General features: G+C 42.0%; 1 protein-coding gene and 1 pseudogene across 1 annotated transcript in view; both read right to left on the minus strand.

Moving 5' to 3' along the window:
- The window catches only part of TTLL2 (tubulin tyrosine ligase like 2), a 78,165-nt gene that overhangs the window by 35,699 nt on the left and 16,014 nt on the right, over nucleotides 1-26,452 (minus strand). The window lies entirely within an intron of this gene.
- Nucleotides 1,632-2,216, minus strand: LOC147708005 (exosome complex component CSL4 pseudogene; annotated as a pseudogene).

The raw sequence follows: 26,452 nt of genomic DNA on the forward strand, positions 1-26,452 counted from the left end.
ATTGTGGCGGGGGGTGCTCCTGCATTGTCATGGACATGGTGGCAGGCACCTCGCGGTGCCGGTCACCTTTTGCATGACAATGCACGCAGTGCATTCCCAGCATTGTGGCGGGGGGTGCTGTGAACACCGCAGCCACAATGCTGGGAATGGAGGATGCCACCTCCACGGTGGTGGTGGCATCCTAATCGCCGGTGCGGGACCGCCGCACCACTTGCGGCCAGTCCCAGCACCGCTAGGGTGGTGGGCGGAGAGAAGTCCAGTTGCCATCTTAATGGGTCCCCATGTCTCTATCTTTGCAAGAAAAGCCCAAGATATCGCATCAAAGGGACTTCAGAATGAAGTGCTTCAACCGCTGCCAATCCAGGCATTCCTATTACTTCTTCAATTTGCATGATTTTATTGCACGTCAGGCATCTTTTTAAAAAGTCAAATTTGTTTGGGTTTGCTCTGAAAGCAGCTTGATCAGTATTTGCGAATGTGTCAATATATATAGCCAGATGCATCAAGCATCCATTTTGCGATTCCTTATTAGCGAAAAATAAGGATTCGCTAATAAGGAATAGCAAAATGCTATGCATGAAGAAATCGCTTACAAAATAGCGATTTCTTAGAATTCCTTAATTGCGACTCGCAAATTGCGAGTCGCAATTAAGGAATACCTCCCCATTCATTCCTATGGGCCTAAAGGCCCATAGGAATTAATGGGAAGACAATCTCAATTTGCGAATCGCAATTAGCGAATCGGAAATGGAGATTGCGATTTCAAGGGTGCAGGGGTGTCCAAAGGACACCATGTTGCACCCCTGAAATTGAATTGTGCACATATGTTGCGCACACACATGCCCTTAGGGCAGAGTTCTTCAAACTGTGGGGCGTGCCCCCCCAGGGGGGCGCGACACCATCCCAGGGGGGGCGCGCCTCAACCCTAAAATCCTACCTTTGTTGTCCTCTGCAGCGCAAGTCTTCACCCATTTCAAATGGGAATTTCTTTCATTAGCGAACTCCTGGTGACAAAGGGTAGGAGGGGTGAGGGAGGGGAAATCATTGGGCACGATGCGCCCATGCTTTTGTCAGCTAAGTGCTAACAGTTCACCCTCCCAGGAGGGGGTTAATTGGTAGCGCTGAAATGCTTCAGCTGCAGTAGGAGGCAGGATGTCTCCTCAGTTAAAACCGAAAGTAAAGGAATAGACAGTCCTGTTCCTTTGCGTTCGATTTCAGAGCAGAGGAGACTCCTTGCCTCCCACTGCAGCTTAGAAAGTACTTTTATTTGTCTTTAAATACAAACATTACACTTTAGTTGCATTAAAAAAGCCTGCAAAAATAAATGGCAATACTCATTTTGTGCCGAATCGGACCCTATCAAACCATTTTCCGAGCAGTATAACCACTTTAGGCACTGAGAAGCAAAAGAATTTTGAGAAACAATTTTTAGTTGGACATGAATCTGCTCATATGCAATCCCTTCCGTCAACCAATGTACCTTTTTCCATGGACACCACATTGAGCAGCAAGACTGTAAATGTCATAGAATAACAGATTTTATTTATGCCAGCAGAGCTGCCAACAGTGCGTAGTGTGCAGCACAGCTCTAAGAGGCGCGGGAAACAACACATCTTAGAAATTCAAGTTGACTACGTCGGTTGAAACTCTGGCTGCACCAGGGCAACTTTCCTGAACTCCTTCATGTGCGTCTGCGGGCACTGCATCTCACACCAGCTGATAGGCACCATCTGTACTCCTGCTTCACTATGGGCAACCACCACGCCCAGCTCGTTCTCAGCGGTTGTCAACAGATAGTTGGACTGTGCATCACCAAGAGAAATAACTTGCCAGGACGATGTCACCAGGTGGGAAACTCTTGTACACTACAACCTTGTTTTTTTCAGTGGCTCGAATGTCTTCCTTTCGTATTGTTCCTCTGAATGTATTCGTCAATGGAGTGGATGCAATGTAGAGGATCTGAGCTTTAGCAAAGCGGGAATTAATTCTGCACACCTTACAAGTGACAGTTGCACCCACATCAGGTAGGAGCTGGGACTGCGCATCTCTCACCACAGAAACCGTAGGCAACATTCCAATATCACTTTTCTTCATCACATACCCTGATAGGGAGGCATAAATATATACCCATGCCTGCTGTATGTCCCACTTCCAGGGTAAAAGTCTTCAAGACTGCACAACCGTTCTCCGGGTATACAGTACCGTGCTGGAGCCATGACCACTAACTGCTCTGCTGGTCTCAAACACTCTAGCGCAGCGACGCATGCTCTAACGAGCGTGAACCCACTGCAGCTGAAATAACTGTTCCATAGCTGCCAAGGTTTAAGATTGCAATGTGTGACACTTTTATCATTTCAGTGTAATTATGAATTACATTTCAACCACTGAGCGACACTTTTCTCGCAAGCAAAATCAAGCTGACGAGGGAAATGTATATAAACATTAGAAATGACACACATGCTACTTTAGGAAATTTAATTGTACTATAATTGTTTATTGGAGGTAGCATACAGCTAAATTTTCACATTGCGGAGTCCAGAGTGTACAGGGCACTTTATTGCGTAATTTGCACATGATGTTATCTGTTTGAGAGCATTTGCCACTTCTGAAATTTGTTTGATACCAGAACAATTATTAGATACTGTATAGCGACATTATGTACTTTAGGTCGTAAGAGGCACTTGTTTTTAAAGCTTGTATGATATTATTTATGTGTTAAATAATATGTCCAAGTTTATAGTTTGAAGTCACTGATTGGTGTAGTTTTAATATGGATGGATAATAATACTGACACCCATGTATTTGCAATGTTTTTAATATGTGTATTTGTGATTGTATATATGGTTGTGCTTTGCAAACCAAATAAAGCGTTTTGAACTGAACTGAACTGACACACATATTGGAGAATTAATTCAATTAATTCACTTGCATAAATTCTAGACCCCTTGGCTTCAGAGTTTATGTGAGTTTTCAGATCTTTAAAAACTATTTCTGTAATAGCAAAATTTGCATTGTGTTGCTTGGCTTTTTATTCCATAGGATAACTCTGTTATTTAATGACAGAATCATACATTGACTTGAAAGTCATAATTGGCTAAATATATTTACGAACAAGCTACCTGAGAGATTCAGAATACTGAATGGCTTTTAAATGTGACATATTGTTTTCCGTTGCCATGCTGCCACTGGCATTCCTATTTGATTATATTTTCGAAATTCAAAAGCTTTGTATGATCGTGGCGATATTTAATTCACAGTTTTTCTTACCCCCATGCACAGTTCTCCTTCCGGTCACCTCACTCAGGTAAACTTGTGTGCCATCCTGCTCACTACCACTTGGATCGCAGGTGGAAAAGGCCTAACGCCACTTGATGTCAATTGGATAGTGAAGACTGTGGGCCTTATAAAGTTATTTGCTGCCTCGTCGCCACAGACACATACATACATGGGTAAAAACTACATCATAGCTGCAGGTTAGCCATGCCAGCATGGTGTTCTTGTCATCACTTGTGGTTCCTGACAGTAGGCCTACCAAAGCAGAAGTTGGTGAGCCCATCCTAAACTAAAATCCCCCATGCTGTGGTAGTGTTCTTCTGTGGCGTGCTACTTTTCTGCCCTACTTCTAGTACTACACTAACCTAGTCACATAGCTAAAAAAAACTGTAAGAGCAATTTATTCACGGCAGCAGCGGATAAGTGTTTAAAAAGATGTAATTGATAACTACAGTTTAGTTAATAAATTACCTGCTCTATCAAGAACTTAATAATTATTCATGATCGTCACTGGACAGCAGCTGAGCCCCGCTGCGGCCCGGTAGGCTTGGTCCCTCCCGGTCGCATGATATATTACCGCCACTGATGTGCCATCAGTCATGCTGCAACCAATGAGCACAGCAGCTTTCTGCACCCACTCTCACTGCGACTACCCACACGCCCACCTTTTTTTCCGGCGCTGCACGGTGACCCCGACTCGTGAGCCAGCCAGCCTCTGTAGCCCTGACTTTGGATGACTGGTGCAGGTGGGATTTGATACCACATTGGAACCATCCATGAGCCACCTTTACCGCAGACGGTCGACGGTGTCCTGCATTGACAACGGTGAAAATCAGCCGCAGCTGGCATTAGTTACTGTTGGAAATACCACGGTCAGAGCGGCAAGTTCAGGAGGAGCAGGAACTGCGCATTTTGAGTTAAGAAACGCAGGCGGCAGCAGGAGGACTATCGGTAGTGACGCACATAGCCTAGTATTGTGAGTCTGCCGGATATGGCCCGTGATATGTATGCGGCGGTCAATTATGTAGTGTACCAGATTCCAGAAATTTCTGTCAGGTGGCGGGGGGCCCAACATCTAAAAAAATTCAGCTGGGGGGGGGCTCAACCTACAAAAGTTTGAAGACCTCTGCCTTAGGGCATGTGTGTGCGCAACATGAAACTTTGAAAAATGCACTTTAGTGCATTTTTCTAAGTTTTGCAAATTACCATGAAGTTGTACTTCGTGGTAATTTGCGTGCCCTAGTAGCGAATTCGCTATTTTTGAAACTTTCATGCATTGCATTTAAGGAATCTCAATTTGAGATTCCTTAAATGCAAACAATCGCAATTTAGCGAATTCTCTATTTGCGATTTTTGCATCTGGGATGATGCATCCCAAATGCAAAAATACTGGTCGCAAAGGGGCAGATTCTGAGAATCTGCCCCTATGCGACCGGTTTTTAGCTTGATGCATCTGGATGATAGTCCCCTCTTAGTTTAGTAAACAGTCAGTCTGTGTTTATGAATGAATGAATGAATTCGGATTTCTAAAGCGCGGGTAGCTGCCCTGAGGCGTCCAAGCGCTAAGAATATTGCTGAGGTTTAAGTTGGAAGGAAGGCAGATTCAGATCCATTGATTATGTAGTAAACAGTAGCGTTTTCAGCTGTTTACGGAAGGAGAGAATGTCAGGGTTTGATCTGAGATGCTGAGGCAAGGCGTTCCACTTTTTTGCCACATTGTAGGAGAAGGAACGGCCTTATAAGCTTGCTCTAGGAACCATTCCCAATTAGGAAATACAATAGGAGTCTTGGGGGTATCGTGCGTTGAATTAGTATAGAATAGTAGCTTGGGAAATAAATGTTGAAAATATTTTGCAGAAGTTAGCTGAATAACCATCAGATTTAAATTAATTCATGGATTTCTTAACTCCTTGTCCCACAAAATGTGGGTATGAAGGCTCACTTTAATGGCCTTTGTAACTTTAGATCATTTATTGTTTTAATCCAACAGATTATTTATTGTTTTAGTCCAACAGTGGCTCACAGCCAACCACCTCAAACTGAATGAAGAAAAAACAGAAGTTCTCCTAATATCGAACAAAGATGAAAACCCACAAATAGTGGAATGGCTCAAAGCTTTAAATACTCTCAATGTCTCTCTGACACCAACAAACTCCGCAAAATCCTTAGGAATCACCCTCGACTCCAAACTGGACATGAACAATCACATCTCTAAAATCGCCAAAAGCGCATTCCTGAACCTGAAACTTCTATACAAAATTATACCCTTCCTCCCCCCCCAAAGACCTGAAACAGGCCACCCAGGCACTTGTGCTTTCCAGAATAGACTATGGCATCGCAGTGCTGACGGGAACTGCCAAGGCGCACCTGGGCCCTCTCACCTCCACCCTCAACGCAGCAGCAAGAATGGTCACAGGAACAAAGAAATTTGACCACATCTCCCCAGCACTCAAAGAATTGAAATGGCTCCCGATTGTCCAACGAGCCAACTTCCGCACAGCTTGCCTCACTCATAAAGCCCTGCATACAGGCAAACCGGAATACCTGGCTTCCAAACTCAAAAGGGCGGGTCAGTCCAGGAACCTCAGAAGCTCCAACACACTTTTACTCATCCCTCTGAAATCACTGAAACGAAAAACCTCAAATAAATCCTTTGCGGGGAATGTCCCCAGGATCTGGAACTCCACCCCCCCCCCCATATCAGAATGACTGCCTCCTTCCCACAATTCAAATCGCTACTCAAAGCATTCTTCCTTGAACACTCTGGTGCCTAAGGTGAACCTCATACGTGACGGTGGAAGTCTGCTTGCTATCGGAACCCAGAACCTGTTGATTCACTCCAGAGCACCGTCCCTTATTCCGCTCAAGCTACTGTCGCACAGACTCTATTTCCTGCTTGTTGTTGTTTTATCTGTATTTGCTGTGAAGCGCTCTGATACCTCTGGGTCCAGCTAGCGCTATACAAAACTTCAATAAATAAATAAATAAATAAATAAATAAATAAATAAATATAGAAAATGCTTGCAGTTCGGTTTGGCCATTTACTGGTGGTAATAATAATTTTAACTACAAATTTGCATGGAAGTTGTATAAAATTTCTGTGGATCTTCCTCAAAGTCACATAGCTATTCGGTACTGTTCTGTTTACATTTCTGATGTTTAACTTGCATATAACCAGCTCAACTCCTTTTAGAAAAGTGTCAATATAAATTGGTTCGCCTCAGTTGTAAAAAGTATTCCGGGACAGGAATAATCTAAGCAGCCTTAATTAAACGCATATGTGTTTTTTCAAATTTTAATAATTTGTTTGATGTTTTTGAAAGAAGAGAAAACTTGCCAGCATGTGTTATTACTTTCTGTCAACGCTTTGGGAACCTAGCATTTTCAGCAAACCTTTTCCACTCTCCTACAACCAACAAATCTTGCAGGATTTATTACAAAAAATAATTGGGGGTGAATAAACATAATACAGCTCCGAGGTGCACTCCTAAATCATCAGTACACCCAGTGGCATATAAAATGTCAATACAAAATGAAAAGTAGGAGGTTCTCTATTAGTTTTTTTAGTTAACATATTTTAGTGAAAAGCTTCCAGATCTTTAAAAGATTCTTTTTCTCAAAAAAGTGACTTGTCAGCGACATTTCTTTAATTATGTTAGATCTTTCTCGGCTTCAATGGGCTGCCACAGAAGACAGGCAGACACTGGGTGAACTGATCAATGAAAACACTGTGCTGCCACCCTCTTAAGGCGTTTTGCACACCTGCTGCTCGGGACGTGCGCAGGCCGCGCCCAGGCCATGGGCGGGCCCATCCTTGCCAGGAAGAGGCATGGTTGGGCCACCCCTCTTTCTTTAGGCCCACATGTTTGCATTGCTGATTATTGAACACTTTCCATGGAAACCTGCCAGGGTCACAATTAAGTGAGTCTTCATTTGTGAGGTCAAACAAACTTGAGAGTACGGGGTATTGCATGGAGTGTCCAGAAAACCAACTGAACCGTATTCCTTGATCCCTGTGCAGTTAGGTGTCTACTAATTGTGTATTGCTCTTTATTGGTAGCCCTGACTTGGTGAACGCTGAGACCGAACTCTCTTTAACGGACAGATATCCTTTATGGGGAAAATCCTAGCCTGTGCATAAGTGTCCAGCATTTCTGTGTTCCGAAGCTACAATCTGTTGCATCTTGTCACATTTATCTTGAATAGTCTGTAAAACAATTAGCCCATCCACAGTAAGGGAAGACATGGCTAAGAGGAAGCAGCCCATGAAAGGGTCCAGTGGGTGGTGTCAGGGGGGCGGAGGTGACAGCCCTTGACTCATTTCTGACCAGGGCTGCCAATGTTTTGTCCAATGAAATTGCTTTAACCAAGTGGAGACGCTCGTTGGAACTGAATAGTTTGCCCCCAAGCCTGGCTCCATTGAATACCCCATCACAAACAGTGCGAGGTGAGCTCATGCCATCACCATTGGTTGCCTTCCATTTAATGGATGAGGTTGATGGCAACCAAGACGAGGGCCCCTTCTTATTTGAGCCACCAGTAAAAAAGAAAAGAGGTGGAGGCAGGAAAACGACTCAGCAAACGAAAAAGCAAACCGCACCACCTATTGTAGATCAAATTAATGTGGTATTGGGACAAATTGTAAACAGCCTCTCTTCAAAAGTAGAAGACATTTTAAAATTGCATCTAAGCCTATTATTGCTAGGCTGCACAAATTAGAACTACTACTACTTCAGGCTAACCAACAGCTCAAGATTAGAACCTCGGTTAGTGCCTCGGAAATTATGGGGTCAGAACCAAGGGAACTGATTCGCCCCTCAGTGGCTGAGGGGAATGATAGTACTAGTAATAGGGGGTCATTAATTAGTAAAAGTATTCCAAGAGCAAGCAGGGAGTCACAGCAGTCACCTAGTGACAGTATACAGAACTTAGGTAGGATAGGCCCACAAAGAATGACCGGTCAGCCCAAAAATGGTTGGGCCCAAGTAACTGCCCCAGTCACAGCCCTGCATAAATTACTAGGGGCTGTGCCTAAGGAAACTAGACTGATTAATGTGAATGAGCCCATTGGCCTGAAATCTCTTAAACCAAATAGCTTGGTAAGACCGGGAACAGAAATTTTACACCTGCCTCCTGAGTCAGCCCCACTTGTGACCGTCTTAGTAGGAGTTCCTCCCTTACAGGAGAACTCCAAAGAGACAACATTGTGATTTAATACACAAGGTGATAAATTGGCTGGACAAATCACAATCTCATGGTTGATCTTTTCCTCCCAATATTATCATGGCCAGAAGAGTTGGATGGGTGGGGAAAGCCACAAAGAAAGATAGGAGTGTGGACTGTATTGTGGGTAATGTAACCCATCCTGTACATGTAAGAGCCATGTTGCACGGCCAGATGAGAGCAGAGTCGTCCACAGGAATATAGGCCCTTCCACTTTCCTTTTTCTATCCAGAAGGGCCACTACACCCTAGGTTTGAGGGAAATAGAAACCCTTGGCCCCAAGGAAGGTTATTACAATCACAAGAAGAGGGCACCACTAGGAATCTATTAATCACTCTCGCTAACAGATTTGCACCATTCAGGGATCTGGATAGTGTGGACTGAGAGCCAACCCCTTTTGAGACAGTGACTATTATAAACCCTCCTTTAAGAGCACAACCGACTAGTGCATCTCAACTACCCTATGACAAAGTCCTTTGGTATGTACCTTCATGACATGGAACATTGCAGGTCTGAAAGCAAAAAGAGACGATGAACAGTGGTTAGCGGTAATAAAGGCGGGCCACATTATTGCCCTTCAAGAAACATGGGACAAGTCTGACTCCTTTGTAATGGATGGTTTTACTCCTTATTTTAAATCTCATCTTAATTAGCTGTAGGAAGAGCAAAGGGTGGCTTGCTTACCGTAATCTCGCTTAAATTGTCGTGCACCATCAAGGTTTTGCCTAGCTCCTCTCCTCATCTATTAGCAGTAGAATTAACCTTTCCAAACAGTGTAACTCTGATAATTGTACATTTTTACAATTCATTTTGTAGGGATCATGATAGTGAACATTTGAATGATCTCGAAAGTTTTATAGAGGACCTTGCTCCGGAGAGACATGCTCCCTACGAAACAATTATAATGGGGGATTTTAATATTCACCGTTGCAAATAAAAATGTTTGTTAGATGGGGAGATCTATGAAAACTTACCACCTGTGTCCCATTTCGAACATACCTCCCAAGGCACCCGGCTAGAAAGTTTATTAGCAAGTAATAATTTATACTGTCTAGAGCCTGGAGAGGAAGCAGAGATGATACCGTCGTTCTTTGGGAGAGGGAGAAGTTCAACTATAGATTATGTTGTAATATCAGCCCCCCATACCAATATGCAGGTAGTCAGGGTGGCTCGAACCGGTTTTAGTGACCATAATCCCATCATTGCTGAATCCAAAGGTCTAATGGTCTTTCGGGGTGTGGAGTTAAAAACCTTCACAAATGGGGATTTTCGGCCCATGGACCAGGATCGGAAAATAAGATGGGAGAAAATTGTCCCCAAGCTCTTTTTAGTAGAGTTATACTGTTATATTCTCAGCGTGCGTCTCGCGCTGAGCTCGAGCTGCCTGCTCCCACTACGTGGCCAGTGTTCGGTCCCAACGGCCGTTATTGCCCGTTTGGTCCCGGTCTTGCTGGTCGGGTTTTTCTACCCTTCATCTTGAATAAACCCCGTGGCTGAAATAACTACACAACGTTGCCTTGTCTTATTTTTACAACATTTTGGCGACTTTGGCTGTAGACGAAGGCAGAAGACGTGGGTGAAGGAAAAAGCCGAAACTGACGACAAACGCGTCGAAGGCGTGAAAGTGAAAGACCCGACCGAAAGAGAGCTCCTGAGACTCGGCAAAAGGCGTCGCATAAAAGGAAAGACTGTACCGTAAGCCTGCTCATAAGGTACGTTTAAAAACAACTCACCGGGGGAATTTAACTTTGTGTGAAGCTTGATGAAGCGGTGGCTATAAATTCCCAGCCCATCAACGCGAACAGCAGCGCCTCGGTGCCATCGCGCTTGAAAGGGAAATCTCCCTCTGCATCGCGATTAAAAGGGAAATATTCCCCTGCACCGAAAGGCAGCATTGGTGAGCCCCACCGCTGGGAAAGACTATTTAAAAGGGCAACTTGATGCAAGTGTTTTGAACTTAATATGAGTCACGCTTGGAAGTGACACAAGCAGGAAATTAAAACGGGGAAGTCTAGTTAAAAGAGCAACGTGCTCAAGATTAAATGTCAAACTGATTAAACGAGATACAGAATACGTCTGGAAGCGGCACAGGCATACATTTAAAACGTAGAGCTTTCTACATTAGTATACAGCGAACAGTGACACACTCACTTAAATACTGTGTGTCATTATAAAGCAAAGGAGAATAAAACAACTGTGACACACACACTTATATGAGGAGCCATACGATTTACAGACAACAGTGACACACTCACTTCAAACCCAGTGTGTCATACAATTGCAATTCAAAACTGCAGTGACACACACACTAGTCGTTTATCTTACTGTGGTTTAAACTTACTGTTCACGCCATGAATGTAAACAACACCATCCTAGCCCCCGTCCCTTTCCTGAGTGCCCCGGGTGAACCCTCCATGGAATGGGAGGACTGGTGTGAGGCGTTCGAGAACTACATCGTAGCATTAGATGGCACAAAGTTTTCTGCTGTCAGGAAAAAGGCTTTGTTATTAGGTGCACTGGGGAAAGAGGGACAAAGAGTCTTTAAGTATTTACCGAGCCCCCCCTTAGATATTGATGATGTGTATAAAGATGCTTTGTTTAGGTTGTATACTAGATTTGCGAAACAAGAAAATGTGGTAATGCGCAGACACAAGTTTTACACTGCTCCCCAGAGAGAGAATGAGACAATTGATGAGTTTGTGTCTAGGCTAAGGGAACTTTCTATGAAGTGTCAATTTGGCAATATTCAGGATGAAATGATCCGTGATCAGTTAATTGTGCAATGTCTTAGCAAAAAGACACAGGAAAAGCTATGGGCAGCTAAAAATCCCACTCTCACTGAGGCAATCACCATTGCTAAGGTGGCTGAAGAAAGTGATAGATGCATGAAGGAACTTAAGAGGATACAACATGGGCACGCTAGTGGGCAAGAAGTTGCAGTGTTACAAACAGATAGTTCAGAGGGTGTCAACCCAATACAAGGAAGACAGGTGAACAGAGGAGGGAAAGCCTCAACCTCATTTAGTAAAGGTGTGCAACCAAACAGATTAGGTGTACAACCAAACAGATTCAGACAAACCACACGTTCCTGCAACAGGTGTGGTAGTCCTTTTCACTTAGCTGATTCAAAGATTTGCACTGCTTTGTCAAGGGATTGCTTAAAGTGTGGGAAGAAGGGACACTATGCACGTATGTGTAGAACTAGCACTAGCTCTAAAACGGTTGCATTGGTTGAAAATGAAACCACTGATGATGAGGCGGAGGTAATGATGATTACATCTGCTGGTAGCCAAGAATTGACAGAAGATGTTGTTTTGTCTCGTCCAAAGGCAGATTTCGAACTGAATGGGTGTGTAATAAACTTGATGGTAGATACTGGGTCATTATACACTATAATCCCAAAAAGTTTGTTCAATTCCTCATACAATGAGTCAACTCTTATCAAACCTGACATCACCCTGAGAGGTTATCAAGGTGTGAGCATTGGTGTGCTTGGGTACTTTGAGGCCAACATTATGTTTAAAGGAAGGGTTACTCGAGGAAAGGTCTACGTGTATATTGTAATATTGTTTTTTCCAGTGCATGAACATCAAATAATTAATTAAGTAGTAGTCTGGACAAGTAGATTTCGGTAGCCTGTTGTCCCTTGGACAAGTAGATTTTTACAAATATTCCACATCCCTGGGTGCATCCTTGCACCGGTTTTATTTACACTTTAAATAAATAAGCTGAGGGCAGTGCAATCAAGCTCATGTTTAGACATCCCAAGAGTAGGTTCTAAATCAATTCCAGCACTTTTATATGCAGATGATGCTGTTTTACTTAACAGTACTCTGATTGCTTTGAAATCTTTAGTTAATACTTTTATTGATTTTATGGTAGCTCTTGACCTTGCGGTCAATTTTACTAAACCTCATATTATGTCACTTTGTAATCTAAAAAGAGGGAAACAGCCCCTTCCATGTAAAGGTGGAGTGCTAACCAATATACCAACGTACCCATATCTGGGTCTGTTATTTGATGAAAATGGCTCCTGGGTGGCATAGCGTGCTCTAAAGAAAAACATTTTGGAAAGAGCAGTTGAAGCCTCACTGGATTTCGCAAGAAGATTAGGAAGCAAACCCATACCACCATTGCTGAAGATCTATAATGAGAAATGTGTCGCTAGAACAGTGTATGGCAGTGTGTTGTTTGGGGTCACAAGGAATGCAATGAAGTTCAAGGAGCTGAAAACAAACATGTGCGTAAACTCCTAGTTGCCCCTTCTAGCATTCCAGTGTTCGTGGTACATGAGGAATTAAGGCAGGGCTACATTACAGACAACATTGCTGTAACACCCTTGATATGGTGGCTAAAACTTTGGTCTAGAGATAAGCCAAACCTAAACCAAATTAGTTTAGAGGACTGCATGATGTTAGACAGAGTTGCAGATATTCCCTTGTTAAAATATGTCTCCCAACAGCTTTCAGCTCTCGGGCAACCAGAGCTCTTTAATCAACCAAGAAAGCTGCACCCTGAAGACAAGAAAGCTGTAAAAACACAATTTTTATTGAGGAGACAACTGGATAGAGAAGTATATGAACTCAAGAAACCTACATGTAGAGGTTTTATGATTATAAGTCCTGGAATTTTAAATCAACCTTTTTGGCCTTTTGAAAATAATCTGCATCATGGTTTACTTTTATCCAGATTCAGATTTAATTGTATCCACTGGTCCCTAACTGTACCTAAAGGTTTCGCAAAGTTAGGCACCCTGCAACCATGCGCATGCGATAATTTCTCTGACCTAGACCTGTAGCACTTTATGTTTTTTGTGGTTTTTATACTGAGCTGCGAGCTAAACATATTCTATCACTTTATAGAGATTGCTATTTTACACTAGTAAGACCAGCTCTGATCTATTTACAAATGCTCTCTTCTCCACTCATTTGTTATGGGATTGCAAGTTTTTTATCAGGGGCAATTCGTAAGAGGAAAAACCGTGTTTGAAAACAGTAATGACTTGGGTCTATCCGAATATGTTTATTGTAATACAAACGTATTTTAACTGTGCTTTAAATTATACCTGTGGTGTAGTTTTAAAATGTATGTGTTCTTTTATGCAAAATGTACTTTCATGGTCAGAACGTGGCCGAATAAAGTTTTTATTGAATTGAATTGATTTTGAATTTATTGAGTTGTCAGCTGATAATTCACATGTAAGGAACTGTATACCTTCTTGTGAGAAAAGAATGTTTAAAAGATTTGGGAGATTTTCATTAAAGGATCTTGGTTTCTTCAGTAGAGGACCAATTGTTGTATTATCACCATTGTGAACTTTTATTAGAACAATGTTGAATGTAACAAGCCTTGCATTTAGGAACGATTGTTGATGAATTTAATTATTAGATATATATTTTCTTGTTTGGGATATTTAGAATTTGATCAAATAAGTACATTAGAAAAACATTTTTTAATCTAAATGAAATCAATAAAAAAACGATGATATGCTAGCAAAACAATAAAGCGCCTGCTATACTACTTTTTAAACATGCAGGATTCATATAAATTAAAAATAGCATATTAAGGGTTTTAAGTGTTCGAGTAAAGCGCAAATCACATGGCCACTTACTATAAAGACCTTGAACATTGTCTCCCACTAATCTCAACAAGGCAACATAATTGTTCTTGATGGCCTTAAGAGTCAACAAATAAATGTAATCACTTTTTAAATACTGTCAATGAGCAACACTGTTAAGGGAAATCTTAATGTATGATACAATCTCCAGACACGAAAAAACACTCCTAGAGATTGCATACCTGTAAGAGCTATTCAAACCTAGCAGTTCATCTAGTACCTGAATTCGCCACCATGCCAAAACATGAAATATGGTCATTTACAGGGACAGGGAAAGCGAAGTTATACCAAGCTGAAATAAATCTTGATGTGTCGAGGATACCAGAGACCTTGCAGAAATCAGTACAGAAATGTTGTACTAAACAGGTCTGCAATGCCATCTTCTCGAAAAATGCGGGACTGCAAAACTTGAGTAGCATATTTTTACAGGCATTTTGTTGGCTGAAAATATTCTGCAATACAACCATTGATAGCCAGTTATTAACTTTATGATTCATAACCACTTAGGGCTGCCCATTGATAGAATTTGGCATCATGAAAAGCAAGTGCTAACATATGAGCAGTTTTTGTATGCTTCAGAATTTTTTTCCTGCCCCACATAAAGGACATGATAATAAAATTGAGCAGACTTTGAAAGGTTCTAGGCAAATGGCAATGAATCACCCAGGACAAATAAAGAAAACATGGACAAATACACATAGTGATCACAGTTATAAGGCCAATTAGAGTCGATGGACATGTGCAGATCTCTTCAAGTTGCTGTCTGTAACAGTTAAGAGGGATTGATAAATTAATATAAATTATTAAACAGTTTGAGAGCTAAACATCTTACCAAGATACATCACACAGCAAACTATACAGATGGATTTGTATAATGTCAAGCCAGATTCTAAATGTGTCTTAGTAACCTTCAAATAATTTCTAGACAGTTCCCCAAATTGCTAATCGCACTTGTAAAGCTGAGGGCAGTGTTGTCTCTGGGTCACTACACAAGGTTTGACTCCCATCAACAAAATTGCAATGCTGGAGTATAATTCCAGTATCGGAACAAAGTTTGTACACAGAAGACTCAAGATAAAGCATGAACAGCCTAGGGGATAATGAGCATCCCTGCTGCGTTCCTTGGTCCATGCTGTATCAACCTGACAACATGTAGTTAATACGGAAAGAGCCCATCTGTCTTTCATAGATCCTGTTTGACGCAAGTAGATTTTTGGGTTAGGACTATCTTTTCAAAAACCTGCAATAAAAAGGATCACCAATGCGGAGACGCTGCAGCAGTCAGGACAGAATGCTGCCACTTCTCTAGAGCATATCAGAGCTCTTCTTATCTCCTTTGGACAACGCAGCATGGAGCTCATCACAGCCTCCTTTCTTTCTAATACTCTCCACTGAGCGAGCCAGACTGGATCTTTTACAAACCTACGCGAGGAGATATATACAGATACTGCTTCTATATACCACTGAGGACGAGTAGAAGCTTCCAATAAAAGCTTCAAGTGTGAAAATTCAAAAGGGGTACTGATTGCCCTAGTTTGGGAGGCTGTTGTGGACTGATATACTGACTGTGGATCTCATTAATGAAACACATTTCTCACTTATATGGAGTTTTAAACATCCACTCAGCTCGTATCCTTTGGGTCCATTGACCCACTAATTTGAGAGTCATAAATCACGACTCTGGCGATTTTTTGATTGTTACTTCCTCTGTTTCGTCACATATTCAGACCTCTTCACTTCTTTTCAACGTGCGATTTGGAATAAGTCTTACCGGAATTTACGTATAACAAGAAAGCCTTGAGAAAGTTACTGTTTAGTAACGAAACATGTGTCGGCTGCCCATTGCATTTTCGATCTGGATATATGTATGGAAGAACACGCATTTTAAAAACTGTGCAGACTGTATAATAAAAACCTTATGGAATGGACTATGTTTGATTGAACAGAAAAACTTAAAGATCAAGAAAATTCTTTTTTCAACATTAAATCGCACTAATTACTCAGTTGTTTTGGATGTTCTCTTGGCAGTTCCTTTTTCAAAAATAATGTATCACAACTGTGGCTAATGCATGATTCCATAACAAAGGTCATATTATAGATAACCATTTTCATGGTAGCACTTGCCCCCATGATTGACATATGTTTCGAGTGCTGAGGTATCATCATGTGTGATTAACTTTAGGTGTCTTAATCCCCTTGGGATTTTTGACATTTTTTGACATCTGCAGTAGTGGGATGTAATTGTTACCTCTATTGGCACCATTCAATCTGAAATAGAAACTATTGCTTAAGACCAGAATTGATTCATTTGGGAAACCACAATCCCACACAAAGAATTGGTAGTGCGACTGTCTATGCCTTCACTACTGTCTTGTCTTGGTTTGTGATCCTCTGTTTGATGCAAGTAGATTTTTGGGTTAGGACTTATCTTTTCAAAAACCTGCAATAAAAAGGATCACCAAACATGGAGGAATGCCTACTTTGTGTCTAAAACGGCATGGGCTAACGCAGTGTTTCCCAAACTGGGGTCCGCGGACCCCCAGGGGTCCGTGAAACATTCCCAGGGGGTCCGTAGGCAGCAGTTTTAAAAGCACAGCAAAGTTTCTCAAATTAGCAGAGTTCGAGCAACAATAAAAGTGTCAAGATATGCCAGTGATTAATGTACCTGCTGGAGAGAGAGGAGAGTTTTTTTCAGTGGCAGCTTTGACTTAACTAATGTAGCACAGATGGTTAATGTGCCTACTGCAAAGAACGTGTAACATGCATTTTAAAAAGCCGATTTATGTGCATAGGTCCGTGGTTACTGCTTTTGTCACAGAGATTCTTTTGTTACTGTGCACTTCATAAGTGACAATCGGAATCTAGCAGAGGGACCTATAGGCTGTTATCAAAGAGCGGCTTGCAAACTGCATGGTACCAGTCAGTAACTTATGTTTTTTCCACGTGATTCATTATCCTGATGCTGCAAAAAAGATTTATTTGGGTTGAAATACATTTTTAATGTTAAAGTCAGTGCTAGCCACTGTGTTATGTTCTGAATACTGAGTTTGTCCTTTTCCAGACCAAGCACTCTTTAAAAATGCCTACCAGTATGAATGACATGTGAATACTACACCTTGTAGTCCCCTTTACCTTATGCAACGATTTCTATACACTGATTTACATGTATGATTCATTGTCTCTATATGTGTGTGATGTAAAGTGTTCTGACATCCTACAATGGTATGAGAGATGCTATAAAACAAAGGAATTACGTGTGACAGAGGGGGTATTCCTTCAATATAAAATACTAAGGGCCAGATGTGCGACCAGTTTTCATATGTGCAAAAGGGTTTGTGAACCTGTTTGCGCATGCAAAAACCTATTGGGCCATATACATAGCCTATTTCGTGAGGCGCAATTTTTTTGCTACTTGCTAAATAGGTTTTGCAACTTGCTATTTGGGAGTGGCATTCCCTTCTAAATAGAGTCTCAAAACCATGTACAAATGTTTTGCGACTGCAATTGCGGTTGCAAAACAGTTGTAAAACACTTGCAATTATCACCTACTTCAAGTAGATGGTAATGCATTCGCAAATGGGAAGGGGTGCCCAGGCGACCCCTTCCCCTTTGCAAATGCATGCAAAATTATTTTTTAAGGGCAGGCAGTGGTCCCAGGGTCCACTGCCTGCCCTTAAAAAATGAAACAAAAGCGTTTCATTTTTTTTTTTAAATGCATGGAAAACAGGCTGCATTTTTTTTAAAAACTGCTTTATTTAAAAGCAGTCCCAGACATGGTGGTCTGCTGAGCCCAGCAGGCCACAATCCCTGGGAGGGCTGGCATGCCCAAACAGTGTTAAACACACTCTTGTACATTTCATTTAGCGACTCACAATTTGCCACTCGCAATGGATCCCCGATTGCGAAGCGCTAAATAAAATGGTCGTACATCTGGCCCCAAAATCCTTAGTACTTTGAGTATTTGATTTGTGTGCACACGTGTTTTTTTTTTAATTACTGGTTTAATATTTGAAATTTTACTCATACAAATTGCTTGGGGGTCCCTGGCTTCCAGTGGTGACTCAATGGGGGTCCTCAGGAGTCAAAAGTTTGGGAACCACTGGGCTAACGGATCTAAGTCTTCATGTCCAGACGGCATACATCCGAGTTTGAGAAGTTAAAGGTATTCCAGCCTGCTATAAAACCATGTTGTTCTCTAGATATCAAAAAAGACTGCAAGGGAGTAACATGGGTTGCCAAGACATTTGAATAGATCTTGCTGTCCCCATTAAGGAGAGATATGGGTTAATAGGAGGCCCTATGTGTCCTTGAGTTTTTTTTTTAAAGAAGACTAAGATATTCACATACAAACAGGAATGGGGAATGCTCCCTCCGGCAGTGCCACCATGGACTGTATCAAGATGCAAAAGTGCAAGCTTAGCGTAATATGCTTTGTGAAATTCCGTCTTAACCTACAGCTTTACTATTTACAAAAGATTTAATAATAATACAACCTGTAATCATAGACCTTCCTTCTTTAATGATTGAGCCGGGGAACCTCACCTGGAAGCTCGCCACACCACGGACCTCCGTTTGTTTGAATCCTGCCTGCTGAGCCGCTGCTGCTCGCCGGACCCGCTGCGCGGGTCCCGCTTCGCGGACTTCAGCAGCTGTGGGGAATTTGCCTGGGGCTTCGTTGGGACACCGGCAGGGCTGCGAGGGTAGAGCGGGTGGACTCTAAGTTCCAGGAGTCCCCGCGAGCCCGTTGTCAGCTGGGCTCCTCTCCCTGCCGGCCGCGCCCCCAACAAAGCAGCACTTAATCGCCTCCAGCCCTCACAGCAGTGGGAACCTCACCTGGAAGCTCGCCACACCACGGACCTCCGTTTGTTTGAATCCTGCCTGCTGAGCCGCTGCTGCTCGCCGGACCCGCTGCGCGGGTCCCGCTTCGCGGACTTCAGCAGCTGTGGGGAATTTGCCTGGGGCTTCGTTGGGACACCGGCAGGGCTGCGAGGGTAGAGCGGGTGGACTCTAAGTTCCAGGAGTCCCCGCGCGCCCGTTGTCAGCTGGGCTCCTCTCCCTGCCGGCCGCGCCCCCTAGGTCTCTCTGTACTTCTTCATAAGGAGCAGTCTCTCCCCGCAGCGCGGGAGAAGCCCGGGACAAGGGCGGGGCCGTCTAAGGCCGTCCAAGGACGTACAAGGTCGGGTCGGGGCTACCTCCCTTTTATTAGTGATCCCAGATTCTTCCTTTTCTATTTTAACTGATTACTTATAAGTTTTAGCACTAGAAATTGTGCCTTTTCCATAATTCTCATGATGTCCACACGCTCAGGGAAGGGCAGACAGATCACCGTAAAAACAAACAATGGCAAAGCCACTGGAACTTTGGACGACTTCATAAGCCGGGCAACTGGAATTTTAGAAAAGGAAATTGCCCTCACAGAAAAGCGTTTGTCACTTGATCTAATTACAGGAAAACGCTCATCCTTGGGGAATATTGCATCGAAAACTACCCCCATTAAACTACCTACTCCTGAGCAAAGTGTAGTTGGTTCTGATAGTAATTTGGAGGCCAGCCCAAATCTAGTAATAATCCCCGATTCACAGACAGTCCTGATAGCAGATCCAGGGGATTCCCAAGTTGAAGCTCCTATACTCACTCCCATACCCATTTCACCAGATATTACGGGGGAAAATGTGATAGATAGCAATCCGAGTAATTTAAGTAACAATGGGCCTACCCTTACACAAGATCAGATAGTGGTATCTGAGCAGGAACCTCACAACCCAAATAAACGTAAGAGAGGTGGCACCCATAGGAAAGGAGTTAAATCTAAGTTAGCGAGGTCAGTACCATCTAAAACCCTAACAATCCCTACTAAGCAAAAGGGCCCCCAATTAGCCGATATGGGACAGAAAATTTTCTCTTTCAATACCAACAACAATGACCGCCTTCTGGGGGAAATTGAGAAATTAGTCCAGATGCTCTTGTTACCTGTTCTAGAGAAAATTCAGATTGTTAATCTAAAATTAGATCAACTGGAACACATTATTTCCCTTAATACCAATTCTCTTGAAACTTTAGCAATTAAGAACAAATCACCTGAAGAGGGGGGTATAAATAATAGGAATAAAAATGGTAATGTTAACAACAGTGATCCAAAAAAGGGGGGAGAGAACAAAAATATGAATAAAAATTCTAAAACGCCTACAACTGGTAACCCTAAGGTGGTACCGGTCCCTCTAGCCCGAACAAAACCTATACCACAACCCCGTTCTAAACCTGTTTTGGTGGATACTGCAGGGACCTCTGGTCAAAAAATGGGTAATGTAGCACCAACGACAGAAGCCAATACCCCCAAACAGGGAAGTACACAAGGGCCCAAACAAACAGGTTTACAGGGGCCTGCAAAAAACACAAAAAGCATTGATAACGAGAGAGTATATAGAAAGAAACCACCACCTTTGAATTTGCCACCAGATTCAGCCCCCTTTATGGTAATACTTACTGGAGTACCCCCACTTCTTCCCAACAAAACGGAATCAACTCAGGAACTAAGAAACAAAATAACACATTGGCTCAACATTAACAGACCACTCCCCCCTGATTCTAAAACAAATATACTTAGTGTACGTAGAGCTCCCTGGGTGGGCCCGAGTGAGAAGGATCTCGAGGGGGATTGTATTTTGATTAACTTTAGTAACACCTGGGTAAAAGATATCATCTGTAGTAAACCGAGATTTGCTAGAGTTTGGGATATCCAGTGTATAGGTCTGGAGTATTTCTACCCAAGCCTGAATTTTGTACCCCAAACTCTCCCTTATAAGAATGCTAGGCAGGTATTCAACAATGAAATGTATCCTATGTGGGCCCATAGAAATAGGGCCATATGGCCGAGTCAGACTAACTGGGGACCCCCGCAACAGAGTGATGCCTTCTCTTGGGGTCCAATTCATAGCAACAATAATTATTCTTTACAAACTTGGCATAACAACCTAAGACCAAGATATCAGGGAGAGGATTATGTAGGATGGCCCCCAAATAATGTTTCCTTAAGAAATCGCTTCAACCCACTTGTAGGTATGGAAGAGATAGATTGACCATCACAAGATCCTCCTAGTATTATTAATAATCTAGCAATAGGAGAGCCCAGCCAGACGGAGAAGGGGGAAAGTGGTAACGACAACTCACGGGAGATTGCCCCCACCGATGATGACCGTACTTCCAATGCTCAAGTTCCTAAGGTATCTCCTACCAAAGAATGTGATTTAAGATCAATCCTTTCTGGGAATAACCCGGAAGTAGTAACTGAACCAGACAGGAAAAACAAAAATGACCAAAAGATGGGCTTAATTTCCTGGAACATTGCTGGACTTGCATCAAGACTGGAGGATGAGGCATGGTTGGACTTTGTGGGTGATTGCGACATCCTGTGCATGCAGGAAACATGGAGCCGAACCGCCCAGAGTATGGAGGGTTTTCAAGCTTTTAACACTTTAGCAACACCCTCTCAAATGGGCAGGGCAAAAGGTGGTTTAATGACAGCAACCTCCTTAAAATTATGCAAACTTGCGGTTTCTAAAATAGTTGACTCACCGTGGTTTCAAGTGTTAATGCTGGTCAATTTGTTCCCTGAACCATTGTTGTTGATTAACTGGTACTACAACATCTTTGACAACAATGAGACAACCGTAATTTCAGAATTAGAAAGGGCCATAGCTAGGGTACGCCGAGAACAACCCCAACTATTTGTCATCTGGTTGGGAGACTTTAACTGCTCACTATGTGCCCATGGGGATTCAAAGGTGTGTGGTTTGATAGATTCACATGATCATCCATTGTTACATTTCAAACACACACCCCAAGGGGATGCGTTAAATAACATCATTATCTTAAATGATTTATGCATAGTGGAGCCCTGGGTTGGCCCAAACTCTGTCCCTATACCGACATTTCAGGGAACCAGGGGCACCATGAGTTTCATTGACTTTGTAATTGTCTCAAGTGGGCACCTTTTCTATGTTGACAAGCTGGAAGTAATTCCTAACGCTGCCAGTGACCACAATCCTCTAATTCTAACCTTGTCTTGTCCTGTTAAACCCAAACATTCTGTCTGGGAGCAACCGGTAAAGCATAGTAAAAATCAAGGTATTACCCTTAAATGGGGCAAAATAGATGCGGTGGGTCTTGAGGCAGAGATCCTAAATGGATATAGTGCTGAATATGAGGCCTGCCTCATACCTACAACCAGTCCAGAAGAGGTTATAGGTAATTTTGAATCCCTATGTGAGCATGTAGCTGAACGCCTAATAAAACCAATTGGTAAAAATAAAAAGTTAGGCCCCAGATGGTTTGATGCTGCATGTTCAGCAACGCATAGATTGCTGAAAGCAGCATTAAAACAAAAACCTAGGGACACAGAATCGGTTAGAGCAGCTAGACTGGCCTATAAAGAAGCTATTAAATCAAGGAAGTTGGACTTAAAAAATCAAGCCTGGGAAGATCTAGAAAAGTCAACGGAATTAAAAGATAGCAGGCTTTTCTGGGAAGTCATCAATCGCCCCCTCTTTGCAAATAATGGTATGGACAATATCGTGATGGAGATTGATTGTGAATCATGGGAAACCCACTTTGGGAATATTTTTAATCCTCATAAAATCCAACCGAACGAGATATTGTCAGGAGATGCAAGGGTATCTGTGGTTTCCCAATCTTCCCTTTCCCTGAGTTTATCGTTGACTCTGCAAGAAGTGGAGGATGCTCTATTAAAGGGCACACCACTAAAAGCACCTGGCCCCGACCGAGTACCCTTGGACTTTTTTAAGCATAACGTCAAGGTCTGGGCACGTGTGCTGTTGAATGTTTTTAAAGCAGTTGTCACTAGCCATATTCCGGCATCATGGAAGGAGGCAGTGGTGGTGCCAATTTTTAAGAAGGGCGATAGATCAGACCCCCGATGCTATCGCCCAATTTCATTAATTGATGCATCATGCAAGATTTTGGGCAGGGTTATTTTAGCAAGATTAGAATCATGGGCGGACTCGGTGGGCCTCATTGTGAATTCCCAATATGGATTCAGAAAAGGCAAAGGCACTGTTGAACAGTGCCTTAACCTGGCCCTAATTATTGGGAAATACACGAAGGCAAGAAAATCTTCAATCCATCTTGCTTTTATGGACCTCTCAAGTGCATTCGACACTGTGTGTCGTAGTAAGTTGTGGCAAATGATGGAGGTCATGGGTTTCGAGGAACCCCTGGTCACTCTTCTTCGCAGACTTCATGAATCTACTACTGTGGCCATAAGGTTTGGGCCAGGGGGAGAGAAAACCAAGTCCATTCCCTCGACCGAGGGCGTCCGACAAGGATGCATATTAGCTCCTTTTTTATTCCTTGTATACACTAACGGCTTGGAAAAATATTTGTTGGACCACTGTCACGATTTTCCAAAAGTCAATGGCAGAAGCATTCCAATGCTTTCCTATGCCGATGACACGGTACTCATGACACTTACAGCAAACAGTATGCAGCACTGCCTTGATGCCTTTCACAAATTTATGTTGGACCTAGACCTTAAAGTAAATTTTGCTAAATCCTTTATCATGGTCTGTGGCCCTAAGGGCACCAAGAGCAGAAATTTTGTAGTGAGTAACTCCGTCATTGACAAGGTTGAAAATTTTAATTACTTGGGAAACCTTTTTAATCACAAACTAAGTTGGGCACTGTTAATGAAGACACAAGTCCAGAGTGCTAGTCGCTCAATAGAGGGACTGTTCCGCTTCTGTGGCAAATTAGGCCAAAAACCTATTATACATTTAAAAACTTTGTATAAAGCTAAATGTCTGTCGATTGCTACCTACGGGGCAGGGGTTTGGGGGACAGATAGCCCCAACACAGTACAGATCATGGAAAACAAATTTCTAAAACGTGTCTTGGCCATCCCATCAGGCTCCCCAAACAGATTTGCCCACAATGAATTAGGTTTAAGCTATGTGAGTGACATTATTCGTCTTTCGCCTTTATTGCTATGGGGCAAAATATGGCTATCGGAGGATCTGCAGCTCACTAAAGACATCCTCCAGGACTGTCTAAAATTGTCAAATATGAATCAAATCCCCTGGCTATCATATGTAAACGAAATGTTCCATAAAATAGGCTTGGGTGATACCTTTGACAATCCTGAAAATATACAGGGAGATATTAAAAATGTAATTAAATCGAATTACTGGAAATCTTCGATTGTAAACTCCATGGACAGCCCCTATGCCCCTAAGGCTGCCTTACAGCACCAGTTTTATCTGACCTTCACAAATCATGTACAATGGCGCTTTTATTTGTCAAGATTTAGGCTACACACTTTGCATTTTCTTTTTGCATTTCCCATACAGAGGGGCTGGTGTGAGGAACTCCCCCCTTGCACCTGTAATAACAAAGATAGCCAAAACACAATGCATCTTGTTCTTTTTTGTTCCTTATATAAAGACCCAAGAATCAGATTTATTAAACCGATTCTCAAGGAAAAACAACTACGCCATTATAAAGAGGGTTACGATTTCTTACTATCTCTGTCATCCCCTGCAGTCTGCTGTGCAATGCTGAACTTTATACGAGTGTCACTCCTGATTAGGAAACGGTATGGCTAAAAATTGCCCTAAGAATTAGACCACTTGATATGTACACTTTATATTGCTGTATCGTGATCTTCTCTACTACCTATTTTTACTTGTTCTTAAAAACACCCTAGCTCAATGAATTATGTACCACCTAGAAATGATTAATTGAATGAAATAATATGGTTTTGTGACTTTACCTGCCAATGAATTTTATAGTGCCATAAACTGTAAAACTGTCTTTCAAAATGAATTTTTTAACTGTGTTTGCAAATGTACTTCTACTTTTATGATTCTTTGTATTGAATCGAATAAAGTTTTGAAACGAACGGATTGAGCCGGTCTTGTGGATAATAACAGCAAATCTTATACCTTCAAAATCATATGGTTCGATAGTGTATTGCAATAAATTGGATGGATGGCTAGATAAATTGATGACTATTTAAGATTTTTCACCTTCTGGACTAATTTTCCCATGCACAATTAAGGTTAACAATGTGTTTAGAAAACGTTTCCCTGCTTTCTACAGTAGCATTTTTAACCTATGAGCATATAGCACGAAGTGCAGACACAAATTTTGAAGAATTCAATGTGGGTAGAGTTGGTTTTGAACAACTGTATCGTACAACCGTGGTACAAACAATAACATCGCACAAACCAAACATACAAGGAATTTAAAAGTGTAAAAGATTTACTGAAACACATTTCTTATTGAGAGGCTATGGCTATGGTGATCAAAAATAAATAATTTTATTCTAGAATAATTTGATGATCTAAGTCACGCAGATTTCGATCTTTAACAGAATCTCTGAGGATTGCATTTCTGCTGCTCCTTTGCGAAAATAAGGGGGCCAAAGTTGAAATTAGATATTACTGCTCTTGTGGTTAAAAAATTTAATCACTAACCCATATTTTTAAGTTTACATTTTTAGACGTTTTTTTTTAAAATAGATTTTTGTGTATGGAAGGAGATGGGATTTTGGTCAACTGGCTCCGTCCACTGGTTTGTTAAATTGTCTTTCACATTTTGCGTCCACCCAATGGGGTCAGCACTCTTTACTGATTGTTTTTCTTCATTTTGAGTGATTGCACACAGCCTGTGCACATTGTTCATATCCGCCTAAACAACAGTTCCTTTCTCCTCAGTGACAAAGCTGGATCAAAGTGGGCTTTATTGTATTTTTTTTATATTAACTTTAAATACCGGCAACTTATTTTGTCTACATTGTGCGTGCCCAGATAGATGGGGATTTATTTTCTCTCTCCTTTCTAACATTGCTGTAAAAAAGAGTTTAAGTGACACTGTAACGCTGTAGCTGGCTACAATTTGAGGGTTTGACTTGGTGATGGTTGATTCTTGACTCCTTCACAAACAGAAATACCCAAATGCATGGCACAACTCAAAGCCCTGCTATTTGTTTTAAAATATGCATCATCAGCAAAGCTGCCACTTGAGTGAATTGTATTTTTTTTTTTGAGAACAGATGGAAGCCACATTTAGGTAGCTGCATGTTTTTTTTACATTTTATTTTGTGGCATATGCTTGCATAAAAAAATAACCATTGCATTAGTGAAGGCCAGACCTACTGGCTTTGACGATGCTTGTTTATATTTGCTCACCATTTACACCAGAAAGATAGTTTTGGTTATGACCCACATTGAAGAACCAAGGCGTCCGTTCAACAATAGTCTTAATTTGCTCTAAGAACAAAGAGGGATTGATATTTGCCAATTGAACCAAGGCTTCTTCAATTCA

Source organism: Lissotriton vulgaris, chromosome 6 (assembly GCF_964263255.1).
Source record: "Lissotriton vulgaris chromosome 6, aLisVul1.2, whole genome shotgun sequence".
Classification (NCBI taxonomy): Eukaryota; Metazoa; Chordata; class Amphibia; order Caudata; family Salamandridae; genus Lissotriton; species Lissotriton vulgaris.